The 12,507-nt window shown below is 40.3% G+C and overlaps 8 non-coding genes across 8 annotated transcripts; 5 read left to right on the plus strand and 3 right to left on the minus strand.

The window, feature by feature from the left end:
* Positions 1-1,744: 1,744 nt before the first annotated feature.
* trnav-aac lies at positions 1,745-1,817 on the plus strand. The gene has a single exon. It is a non-coding gene; the product is annotated as a tRNA-Val (tRNA).
* A 1,524-nt stretch (positions 1,818-3,341) lies between these two features.
* trnav-cac lies at positions 3,342-3,414 on the minus strand. Its single transcript has one exon. It is a non-coding gene; the product is annotated as a tRNA-Val (tRNA).
* Positions 3,415-4,883: 1,469 nt separating this feature from the next.
* Positions 4,884-4,956, plus strand: trnav-aac. Its single transcript has one exon. It is a non-coding gene; the product is annotated as a tRNA-Val (tRNA).
* A 551-nt stretch (positions 4,957-5,507) lies between these two features.
* On the minus strand, positions 5,508-5,580 carry trnav-cac. Its single transcript has one exon. It is a non-coding gene; the product is annotated as a tRNA-Val (tRNA).
* Positions 5,581-5,959: 379 nt separating this feature from the next.
* Positions 5,960-6,032, plus strand: trnav-aac. Its single transcript has one exon. It is a non-coding gene; the product is annotated as a tRNA-Val (tRNA).
* Positions 6,033-8,882: 2,850 nt separating this feature from the next.
* On the plus strand, positions 8,883-8,955 carry trnav-aac. The gene has a single exon. It is a non-coding gene; the product is annotated as a tRNA-Val (tRNA).
* A 1,511-nt stretch (positions 8,956-10,466) lies between these two features.
* trnav-cac lies at positions 10,467-10,539 on the minus strand. Its single transcript has one exon. It is a non-coding gene; the product is annotated as a tRNA-Val (tRNA).
* A 1,467-nt stretch (positions 10,540-12,006) lies between these two features.
* Positions 12,007-12,079, plus strand: trnav-aac. The gene has a single exon. It is a non-coding gene; the product is annotated as a tRNA-Val (tRNA).
* Positions 12,080-12,507: the final 428 nt, after the last annotated feature.

A 12,507-nucleotide genomic window follows, 5' to 3' on the forward strand; every position in this document is an offset into this window, starting at 1 on the left:
AGCTTCCGCCGGATCTCAGCATGCTTGTCAGACATATCTTTATGGATGAGGGCTCACCAACTTAAACTCAACCCCAGCAAAACAGAACTGCTGGTCATCCCAAGTGATTCATCTCCAGGTCAAGATCTACAAATAACACTTCATGACTCTCTGCTCTCCCTTCAGCCACTGCTCGTAACCTTGGGGTAACTATGGACAATGAACTGTCTTTTTTCCCACATATCGCTAATGTTGCTCGTTCTTGTCGATTTCTTCTCTATAACATCCGAAGGATTCGACCATTTCTGTCCATACAGGCTGCCCAGTTGCTTGTTCAGTCTCTTGTCATTTCAAGACTGGACTACTGCAACTCTCTGCTGGCAGGTCTTCCCCTGAACGCTATTCGTCCACTGCAAATGATCCAAAACGCAGCTGCACGACTTGTGTTCAATCAGCCCAAGTTTTCCCACACCACCCCACTGCTGCGCTCCCTTCACTGGCTTCCAGTAGCTGCACGTATCAGATTCAAAACACTGATGCTTGCCTACAAGGCCAAAAATGGACCAGCACCATCTTACCTCAGTGACCTCATCACATCTCGCACTGCACCACGCTGTCTGAGATCCTCCAGCACTGCTCGACTGGTACCACCTTCTCTCAGAATGAGAGGTAAGTACAATTCAAGGCTCTTCTCTGTTCTGGCACCAAAGTGGTGGAATGAACTTCCCCTAGATGTCCGTACAGCAGAGTCCCTGATTATCTTTAAGCGACGACTGAAGACCTACCTCTTCCTGAAATACCTAAATTAGCACTTTCCAAGTTTGTAGAATTCGAGTTATATTTATATTGAGTTTGTATTCTTGCATACCAGTGTAGATTTATTCACTACTAGAGATTTAAAGCACGTTTGTACGTCGCTCTGGATAAGGGCGTCTGCTAAATGCCGCAAATGTAAATGTAAATGTCTCTAGTGAACTAGTGAATAAGGGGTCTTTGTCCTAAAATGCATTTTCAAAAAGCAAAAAGCACCAGGTGAAATGTAAAAGCAGTTTTATTTTTGGTGCACTGACTGCTTCTTACTTGTAGAACATTGGGTTAATGTTCTATGTTTAACAAGCATTTGTATAAATGGGTATCTGTAGTGATGACGTCAGAGGTATGCGTAAGTATTAGTGTGTATTGGAATAGGAAAAAGCACATTTGAACATTATGGATGAACAAGGTTCTCAATAAAGGAGTTTAGTTTTCCCTTTTGTAAATAAATGAAAAAGAAACGGAAAATTAACAAACATTTCGTTTTATTTGAGTTTGACTTTTTGTGTAAACGACGAACATGAGCATGAACAAGTAACTTTTCAGAACATAAAACATCAACTGAAATGGATGTCTTATAAGAAAGAAAAACAGGCCAAAGTTTTGTTGTTTGTTCCTTTCTTTATTAATGAAGTGATATCTGTGATATCTGTAGCACCCTGTAGTGTGTGTAGCACACACCTTAAAATAATCTACCGCTCATGAACCACACCAGAGTTCGCCTTTCGACCTTATTCCTGCAAATCGTTTTATTTTATTTTAGATGGCATTGTTGCTTTTGTGCAGATTTTGTATATTTTTTTAATATATTTAAAAGACCTTTTTGCGGGAGTCTCGCAAAATTATTACAGCAATTATACACCAATTAAATCCCACGTTCACCAATTAAATCTTGTTCAATTGGTCGTGCAGTAGTGCAGGTCTCTTCATTATACCCCACCTACAGCATTCAGTTTCCGTAGTGTAGTGGTTATCACGTTCGCCTAACACGCGAAAGGTCCCCGGTTCGAGACCGGGCGGAAACATATTTGTATTTTTTTTTTTATACCTCAAAATTCTTAAAACCTGCAAGAAATCCTCCTGTTTCGGTACAAAAATGTACAAACAACCGCCAGGTGGAGACAAAACTGCAGTTAAGATGATAGATAGATAGATAGATAGATAGATAGATAGATAGATAGATAGATAGATAGATAGATAGATAGATAGATAGATAGATAGATAGTTAGATTATCTATATATTATTACAAAATTATTATTATTATTATTATTATTATTATTATTATTATTATTATTATTATTAAGCTCTTGTCAACTGCAAAAAATACCACTTAAAAAAAAAAACATCTGCATGCAAAGCACAGCACTACAGATGTGTGTGTGTGTGTGTGTGTGTGTGTGTGTGTGTGTGTGTGTGTGTGTGTATAATGTTGAATATATGCAACATTATGCAATGTTGCATATATGGAAATGGAGACAGAAATATAGAAAACTTTTGCCGACTTTCCACCACTGCAGATCTACTGACTGCTCAGAATAAACTTTTTCCGTGGGAGACACATGTACGATGCCATCACAGCGGAGAGAGAGAGCAAATTCACAGCTCATTTGCTCTTTGCGGGAAGATAAACTGCCACGGTCACTGATAATAGCACGAACTTTGTAAAAGCGTTCAGAATGTTTCAAGCTGATGATGAAGCAGAGAATGATGTAGACGAGGACGAGGTCATATTTATGGAATTGCATGATGTTTTATGAGATGACAGCGAAAGGTATGTTCTCCCTCCACATCACCGGTGTGCATCTCACACCCTCAACCTTATAGACACAAACGATAGTTACATTCCTGACGGCGAAGGCAGATTGAAAAGCAGTGTACAGAAGTGCGACTGGAAAGTGTTCAAAATTTAGTTGATCATCTTATTGTTCTCTAAGAAGTTATTAAGCATTTTAAATGTTTAAGAAATGTCTTTTGCCCTAATATAACTTATTTCTTAATGGCAATTATCTATATTACACCTGTTACACCTGTAAGGCATGAAAGAGATACAAGTAACGCAAAAGCAACGCAAAAGTAATATAACGCATTACTTTTCATAAAAAGTAACTAAGTAACGTAATTAGTTACTTTTTTGGGGAGTAACTCAATATTGTAATGCATTACTTTTAAAAGTAACGTTGCCCAACACTGGTTAAGAGGCAGATGTAGAGGACAGGGGGGTTTGGGGACGAATGATCTGCTGTGGCGACCCCTTAAGGGAGAAGCCGAGAGAAGAAGAAGCAGAAGAAGTAGAAGATTATTATTATTAATATTATTATTATTTTATTATTATTATAATTTTTTTTATTTATTATTTTTTATTATTATTTTTATTACTGCAAATTACTTTATATACTTACAATAAGGATGCAATTGACTACATGTAGTTCATCTAGCTGATAATTGTGATATAAGAAAATATTTCAGACACGCATGTAAACTTGTATTGGAAAAAGTCTTGAAGTTGGTTAAATGTAAGATATTTGAGGAGGATAAAAAGAAACGCAGATGTTTCCGCCCGGTTTCGAACCGGGGACCTTTCGCGTGTGAGGCGAACGTGATAACCACTACACTACGGAAACTGATGACAAAAAGGCGCTGTCTTGATACTGTGATTGTGTGCAACGGATTTATTTGTTTGGTCAATGTAAATATTTATAACTTTTATAAACGAATTTGTTGCATATAAACAAAAGGAACCTGCATGTATCTATCTTCTTCTTCTTCTTCTTCTTCGTCTGCTCCCATTAGAAGTCGCCACAGCGGGTCATCCGTCTCCATAGCACCCTGTCTTTACATCTGCCTCTTTCACACCAACTACCTGCATGTCTTCCTCACCACATCCATGAACCTCCTCCTTGGCCTTCCTCTTTTCCACCTTCCTGGTGGCTCCATCCTCAGCATTCTTCTACCAATATAACTCATGTCCCTCTTCTGCACATGTCCAAACCATCTCAATCTCGCCTCACTCACCTTGTCACCAAAACATTCTACATGGGCTGTCCCTCTAATAAACTCATTTCTAATCCTGTCCATCTTTGTCAATCCCATCGAAAACCTTAACATCTTCAGCTCTGCTACCTCCAGCTCCGCCTCCTGTCTTTTACTCAATGCCACTGTCTCTATACCATACAACATTGCAGGTCTCACCATAGTCCTATAAACTTTCTCTTTCATTCTTACAGACACTCTTCTATCACAAATCACTCCTGTCACTCTTCTCCACCCACTCCACCCTGCCTGCACTCTTTTTTCACTTCTCTAACACACTCTCCATTACTTTGCACTGTTGACCCCCGATACCTGAACTCCTCCACTTTCTCCACCTCTTCTCCCTGTTACCGCACCACTCCACTGCCCTCCCTCTCATTTACGCACATGTACTCTGTCTTACTCCTATTGACTTTCATTCCCCTTCTTTCCAGAGCATACCTCCCCCTCTCCAGGCTCTTCCCAACTTGCTCACTACTCTCACCACAAATCACAATATCATCTGCAAACATCATAGTCCAGGGAGACTCCTGTCTGATCTCGTCCGTCAACCTGTCCATCACCACTGCAAACAGCAAAGGGCTCAGGGCTGATCCTTGATGCAGTCCAACCTTCACCCTGAACCAGTCTGTCTTTTCTACTGCACACTTCACTGCTGTCACACTGTCCTCATACATGTCCTGCACCACCCTCACATAATTTCTGACACACCTGACTTCCTCATACAATAAACATGCATGTATCTCTCAAAACCTAAAAGACTTTTGCTTTGAAACCGTTGACATGGACTATAAAGGACACACACACACACACACACACACACACACACACACACACACACACACACACACACACACAAACAAAACACAACACACACACATGGTTGTCCACGTAAAATGCAAGAAAACGTGATCTAACAGACCAGGTCTCCTGATATTGCACCATGGTCCAGTTCTGATATGTCTGTTGTAGGACTTTCGGAGGTGGGTACATGCAGGGATCAGCATGGGCTCACTGACAGTTCTGCAGCCACAGACTCATACACTTTCTGCACCATTCAGTTTCCGTAGTGTAGTGGTTATCACGTTCGCCTAACACGCGAAAGGTCCCCGGTTCGAGACCGGGCGGAAACATATATGCAATTTTTTTAGTACCTCAAAATTCTTAGAACTTGCAAGAAATCCTCCTGTTTTGGTACAGAAATGTACAAACAACCGCCAGGTGGAGACACAACTGCAGTTTTAGATGATAGATAGATAGATAGATAGATAGATAGATAGATAGATAGATAGATAGATAGATAGATAGATAGATAGATAGATAGATAGACAGACAGACAGATAGATAGATAGATATAGAGACAGATGTAGAGGACAGGGGGTATGGAGACGGATGATCCGCTGTGGCGACCTCTAATGGGAGAAGCAGAAATAAGAAGAAGCAAAAGTGTTTTATTATTATTATTATTATTATTATTATTATTGTTATTATTATTATTATTATTACTTCTACTGCAAATTACTTTATATAATTACAATAAGGATGCTATTTACTATATGTAGTTTATCTATCTGATAATTGTGATATAAGAAAATATTTCAGACATGCATGTAAGCTTGTATTGAAAAAAGTCTTGAAGTTGGTTAAATGTAAGATATTTGAGGAGGATAAAAAGAAACGCAGATGTTTCCGCCCGGTTTCGAACCGGGGACCTTTCGCGTGTGAGGCGAACGTGATAACCACTACACTACGGAAACTGATGATCTACTGCTCTATCCTGATCCTGTGCTTGTGTGAAACGGATTTATTTGTTTGGTCAATGTAAATACTTATAACTTTTATAAACAATTTTGTTGCATACAAACAAAAGGAGAACCTGCATGTATCTCTCAAAAACATAAAAAGACTATGTGCTTTGAAACTGTTGACAGGGACTATAAAGGACACTCACACACACGGTTGTCCACACGAAATGCAAGAAAACGTGATCTAACAGACCAGGTCTCCTGCTATTGCTCCATGGTCCAGTTCTGATATGTCTATTGTAGGACTTTCGGAGGTGGGGACATGCAGGGATCAGCATGGGCTCACTGACAGTTCTGCAGCCACAGACTCATACACTACCTGCAGCATTCAGTTTCCGTAGTGTAGTGGTTATCACGTTCGCCTAACACGCGAAAGGTCCCCGGTTCGAGACCGGGCGGAAACATAAGTGCAAATTTTTTTTTTTTTTACACCTCAAAACTCTTATTCTTATTTTCTGCTTAGAACATGGTGCCAGATACCACAGCACACCATCAGATATCTCATGAAGTCCATGCCATTTCTATATTTTAGTTCTGCTCTTGGATAAACTGGATTGCAAAGTCAGAAAGGATCTCTAGAAAGGATCTCTAGACACAGACATTCCTATCCACAGAACAGATGTCACATCGTCAGTAACCTCATCTACCCTTCCCTGTTGTCTCAATCTCAAACAGCGGTGGTAGGTGGGCTCTGGAATTGTCAGTCTGCTGTAAGGAAAGCTGACTTCATCACAGGCTTGGCTTCCCACTACACATTCGACTTTCTGGCACTTACAGAGACCTGGATATCCCCACAGAACACTGCTACACCAGCTGCTCTGTCTTCTGCCTATGCTTTCTCTCATTCACCAAGAGAAACTGGTAGAGGTGGTGGTACAGGTCTACTTTTATCACGGAGATGGTGTTTCACACCTCTCCCTTTGTCTCATTTAACCATCTCTTCTTTTGAATTTCATGCAGTTTCAGTTACCTCTCCAATCAACCTTTTCATCATTGTCATCTACCGCCTCCTGGTCCCCTTGGGGACTTCCTAGAAGAGATGGACACGCTCCTCAGTACTTTCCCCGCTGACAGTTCTTGGTGACTTCAACCTCCCATCCGACAAACTTCAGTCATCTTGCCTCTTGCCTATTGGCTGTTTCTGAGAAACTACATGCTGCTCGGTCAGCCAAGCTGTCATCTGTACTTATCTTTCTGGACCTTTCAGCAGCATTTGACACAGTCAACCACAAGACACTTTTGTCAACCCTCAAGAGCCTTGGTATCTGCGGAACAGCATGGGAATGGTTTGCTTCCTACCTGGAAGGTCGCTCATACCAGGTAACATGGAGGGGATCCACATCTGCCCCATGCAGACTCACCACTGGTGTCCCACAAGGCTCGGTACTTGGTCCCCTCCTTTTCTCCCTCTATACCCACTCCATTGGTGAAGTCATATCCTCACATGGGTTTTCTTATCACTGCTATGCAGATGACACTCAACTCATCTTTTCTTTCCTCCATCAGATACCACAGCTTCCGCTCGGATCTCAGCATGCTTGTCAGACATATCTTTATGGATGAGGGCTCACCAACTTAAACTCAACCCCAGCAAAACAGAACTGCTGGTCATCCCAAGTGATTCATCTCCAGGTCAAGATCTACAAATAACACTTCATGACTCTCTGCTCTCCCTTCAGCCACTGCTCGTAACCTTGGGGTAACTATGGACAATGAACTGTCTTTTTTCCCACATATCGCTAATGTTGCTCGTTCTTGTCGATTTCTTCTCTATAACATCCGAAGGATTCGACCATTTCTGTCCATACAGGCTGCCCAGTTGCTTGTTCAGTCTCTTGTCATTTCAAGACTGGACTACTGCAACTCTCTGCTGGCAGGTCTTCCCCTGAACGCTATTCGTCCACTGCAAATGATCCAAAACGCAGCTGCACGACTTGTGTTCAATCAGCCCAAGTTTTCCCACACCACCCCACTGCTGCGCTCCTTCACTGGCTTCCAGTAGCTGCACGTATCAGATTCAAAACACTGATGCTTGCCTACAAGGCCAAAAATGGACCAGCACCATCTTACCTCAGTGACCTCATCACATCTCGCACTGCACCACGCTGTCTGAGATCCTCCAGCACTGCTCGACTGGTACCACCTTCTCTCAGAATGAGAGGTAAGTACAATTCAAGGCTCTTCTCTGTTCTGGCACCAAAGTGGTGGAATGAACTTCCCCTAGATGTCCGTACAGCAGAGTCCCTGATTATCTTTAGCGACGACTGAAGACCTACCTCTTCCTGAAATACCTAAATTAGCACTTTCCAAGTTTGTAGAATTCGAGTTATATTTATATTGAGTTTGTATTCTTGCATACCAGTGTAGATTTATTCACTACTAGAGATTTAAAGCACGTTTGTACGTCGCTCTGGATAAGGGCGTCTGCTAAATGCCGCAAATGTAAATGTAAATGTCTCTAGTGAACTAGTGAATAAGGGGTCTTTGTCCTAAAATGCATTTTCAAAAAGCAAAAAGCACCAGGTGAAATGTAAAAGCAGTTTTATTTTTGGTGCACTGACTGCTTCTTACTTGTAGAACATTGGGTTAATGTTCTATGTTTAACAAGCATTTGTATAAATGGGTATCTGTAGTGATGACGTCAGAGGTATGCGTAAGTATTAGTGTGTATTGGAATAGGAAAAAGCACATTTGAACATTATGGATGAACAAGGTTCTCAATAAAGGAGTTTAGTTTTCCCTTTTGTAAATAAATGAAAAAGAAACGGAAAATTAACAAACATTTCGTTTTATTTGAGTTTGACTTTTTGTGTAAACGACGAACATGAGCATGAACAAGTAACTTTTCAGAACATAAAACATCAACTGAAATGGATGTCTTATAAGAAAGAAAAACAGGCCAAAGTTTTGTTGTTTGTTCCTTTCTTTATTAATGAAGTGATATCTGTGATATCTGTAGCACCCTGTAGTGTGTGTAGCACACCTTAAAATAATCTACCGCTCATGAACCACACCAGAGTTCGCCTTTCGACCTTATTCCTGCAAATCGTTTTATTTTATTTTAGATGGCATTGTTGCTTTTGTGCAGATTTTGTATATTTTTTTAATATATTTAAAAGACCTTTTTGCGGGAGTCTCGCAAAATTATTACAGCAATTATACACCAATTAAATCCCACGTTCACCAATTAAATCTTGTTCAATTGGTCGTGCAGTAGTGCAGGTCTCTTCATTATACCCCACCTACAGCATTCAGTTTCCGTAGTGTAGTGGTTATCACGTTCGCCTAACACGCGAAAGGTCCCCGGTTCGAGACCGGGCGGAAACATATTTGTATTTTTTTTTATACCTCAAAATTCTTAAAACCTGCAAGAAATCCTCCTGTTTCGGTACAAAAATGTACAAACAACCGCCAGGTGGAGACAAAACTGCAGTTAAGATGATAGATAGATAGATAGATGATAGATAGATAGATAGATAGATAGATAGATAGATAGATAGATAGATAGATAGATAGATAGATAGATAGATAGATAGTTAGATTATCTATATATTATTACAAAATTATTATTATTATTATTATTATTATTATTATTATTATTATTATTATTATTAAGCTCTTGTCAACTGCAAAAATACCACTTAAAAAAAAACATCTGCATGCAAAGCACAGCACTACAGATGTGTGTGTGTGTGTGTGTGTGTGTGTGTGTGTGTGTGTGTGTGTATAATGTTGAATATATGCAACATTATGCAATGTTGCATATATGGAAATGGAGACAGAAATATAGAAAACTTTTGCCGACTTTCCACCACTGCAGATCTACTGACTGCTCAGAATAAACTTTTTCCGTGGGAGACACATGTACGATGCCATCACAGCGAGAGAGAGAGCAAATTCACAGCTCATTTGCTCTTTGTGGGAAGATAAACTGCCACGGTCACTGATAATAGCACGAACTTTGTAAAAGCGTTCAGAATGTTTCAAGCTGATGATGAAGCAGAGAATGATGTAGACGAGGACGAGGTCATATTTATGGAATTGCATGATGTTTTATGAGATGACAGCGAAAGGTATGTTCTCCCTCCACATCACCGGTGTGCATCTCACACCCTCAACCTTATAGACACAAACGATAGTTACATTCCTGACGGCGAAGGCAGATTGAAAAGCAGTGTACAGAAGTGCGACTGGAAAGTGTTCAAAATTTAGTTGATCATCTTATTGTTCTCTAAGAAGTTATTAAGCATTTTAAATGTTTAAGAAATGTCTTTTGCCCTAATATAACTTATTTCTTAATGGCAATTATCTATATTACACCTGTTACACCTGTAAGGCATGAAAGAGATACAAGTAACGCAAAAGCAACGCAAAAGTAATATAACGCATTACTTTTCATAAAAAGTAACTAAGTAACGTAATTAGTTACTTTTTTGGGGAGTAACTCAATATTGTAATGCATTACTTTTAAAAGTAACGTTGCCCAACACTGGTTAAGAGGCAGATGTAGAGGACAGGGGTTTGGGGACGAATGATCTGCTGTGGCGACCCTTAAGGGAGAAGCCGAAGAAGAAGAAGAAGAAGTAGAAGATTATTATTATTAATATTATTATTATTTTATTATTATTATAATTTTTTTATTATTATTTTATTATTATTTTATTACTGCAAATTACTTTATATACTTACAATAAGGATGCAATTGACTACATGTAGTTCATCTAGCTGATAATTGTGATATAAGAAAATATTTCAGACACGCATGTAAACTTGTATTGGAAAAAGTCTTGAAGTTGGTTAAATGTAAGATATTTGAGGAGGATAAAAAGAAACGCAGATGTTTCCGCCCGGTTTCGAACCGGGGACCTTTCGCGTGTGAGGCGAACGTGATAACCACTACACTACGGAAACTGATGACAAAAAGGCGCTGTCTTGATACTGTGATTGTGTGCAACGGATTTATTTGTTTGGTCAATGTAAATATTTATAACTTTTATAAACGAATTTGTTGCATATAAACAAAAGGAACCTGCATGTATCTATCTTCTTCTTCTTCTTCTTTCGTCTGCTCCCATTAGAAGTCGCCACAGCGGGTCATCCGTCTCCATAGCACCCTGTCTTTTACATCTGCCTCTTTCACACCAACTACCTGCATGTCTTCCCTCACCACATCCATGAACCTCCTCCTTGGCCTTCCTCTTTTCCACCTTCCTGGTGGCTCCATCCTCAGCATTCTTCTACCAATATAACTCATGTCCCTCTTCTGCACATGTCCAAACCATCTCAATCTCGCCTCACTCACCTTGTCACCAAAACATTCTACATGGGCTGTCCCTCTAATAAACTCATTTCTAATCCTGTCCATCTTTGTCAATCCCATCGAAAACCTTAACATCTTCAGCTCTGCTACCTCCAGCTCCGCCTCCTGTCTTTTACTCAATGCCACTGTCTCTATACCATACAACATTGCAGGTCTCACCATAGTCCTATAAACTTTCTCTTTCATTCTTACAGACACTCTTCTATCACAAATCACTCCTGTCACTCTTCTCCACCCACTCCACCCTGCCTGCACTCTTTTTTCACTTCTCTAACACACTCTCCATTACTTTGCACTGTTGACCCCCGATACCTGAACTCCTCCACTTTCTCCACCTCTTCTCCCTGTTACCGCACCACTCCACTGCCCTCCCTCTCATTTACGCACATGTACTCTGTCTTACTCCTATTGACTTTCATTCCCCTTCTTTCCAGAGCATACCTCCCCCTCTCCAGGCTCTTCCCAACTTGCTCACTACTCTCACCACAAATCACAATATCATCTGCAAACATCATAGTCCAGGGAGACTCCTGTCTGATCTCGTCCGTCAACCTGTCCATCACCACTGCAAACAGCAAAGGGCTCAGGGCTGATCCTTGATGCAGTCCAACCTTCACCCTGAACCAGTCTGTCTTTTCTACTGCACACTTCACTGCTGTCACACTGTCCTCATACATGTCCTGCACCACCCTCACATAATTTCTGACACACCTGACTTCCTCATACAATAAACATGCATGTATCTCTCAAAAACCTAAAAGACTTTTTGCTTTGAAACCGTTGACATGGACTATAAAGGACACACACACACACACACACACACACACACACACACACACACACACACACACACACAAACAAAACACAACACACACACATGGTTGTCCACGTAAAATGCAAGAAAACGTGATCTAACAGACCAGGTCTCCTGATATTGCACCATGGTCCAGTTCTGATATGTCTGTTGTAGGACTTTCGGAGGTGGGTACATGCAGGGATCAGCATGGGCTCACTGACAGTTCTGCAGCCACAGACTCATACACTTTCTGCACCATTCAGTTTCCGTAGTGTAGTGGTTATCACGTTCGCCTAACACGCGAAAGGTCCCCGGTTCGAGACCGGGCGGAAACATATATGCAATTTTTTTGGTACCTCAAAATTCTTAGAACTTGCAAGAAATCCTCCTGTTTTGGTACAGAAATGTACAAACAACCGCCAGGTGGAGACACAACTGCAGTTTTAGATGATAGATAGATAGATAGATAGATAGATAGATAGATAGATAGATAGATAGATAGATAGATAGATAGATAGATAGATAGATAGACAGACAGACAGATAGATAGATAGATATAGAGACAGATGTAGAGGACAGGGGGTATGGAGACGGATGATCCGCTGTGGCGACCTCTAATGGGAGAAGCAGAAATAAGAAGAAGCAAAAGTGTTTTATTATTATTATTATTATTATTATTATTATTATTGTTATTATTATTATTATTATTACTTCTACTGCAAATTACTTTATATAATTACAATAAGGATGCTATTTACTATAT

Source organism: Silurus meridionalis, chromosome 15 (assembly GCF_014805685.1).
Source record: "Silurus meridionalis isolate SWU-2019-XX chromosome 15, ASM1480568v1, whole genome shotgun sequence".
Lineage (NCBI taxonomy): Eukaryota > Metazoa > Chordata > Actinopteri > Siluriformes > Siluridae > Silurus > Silurus meridionalis.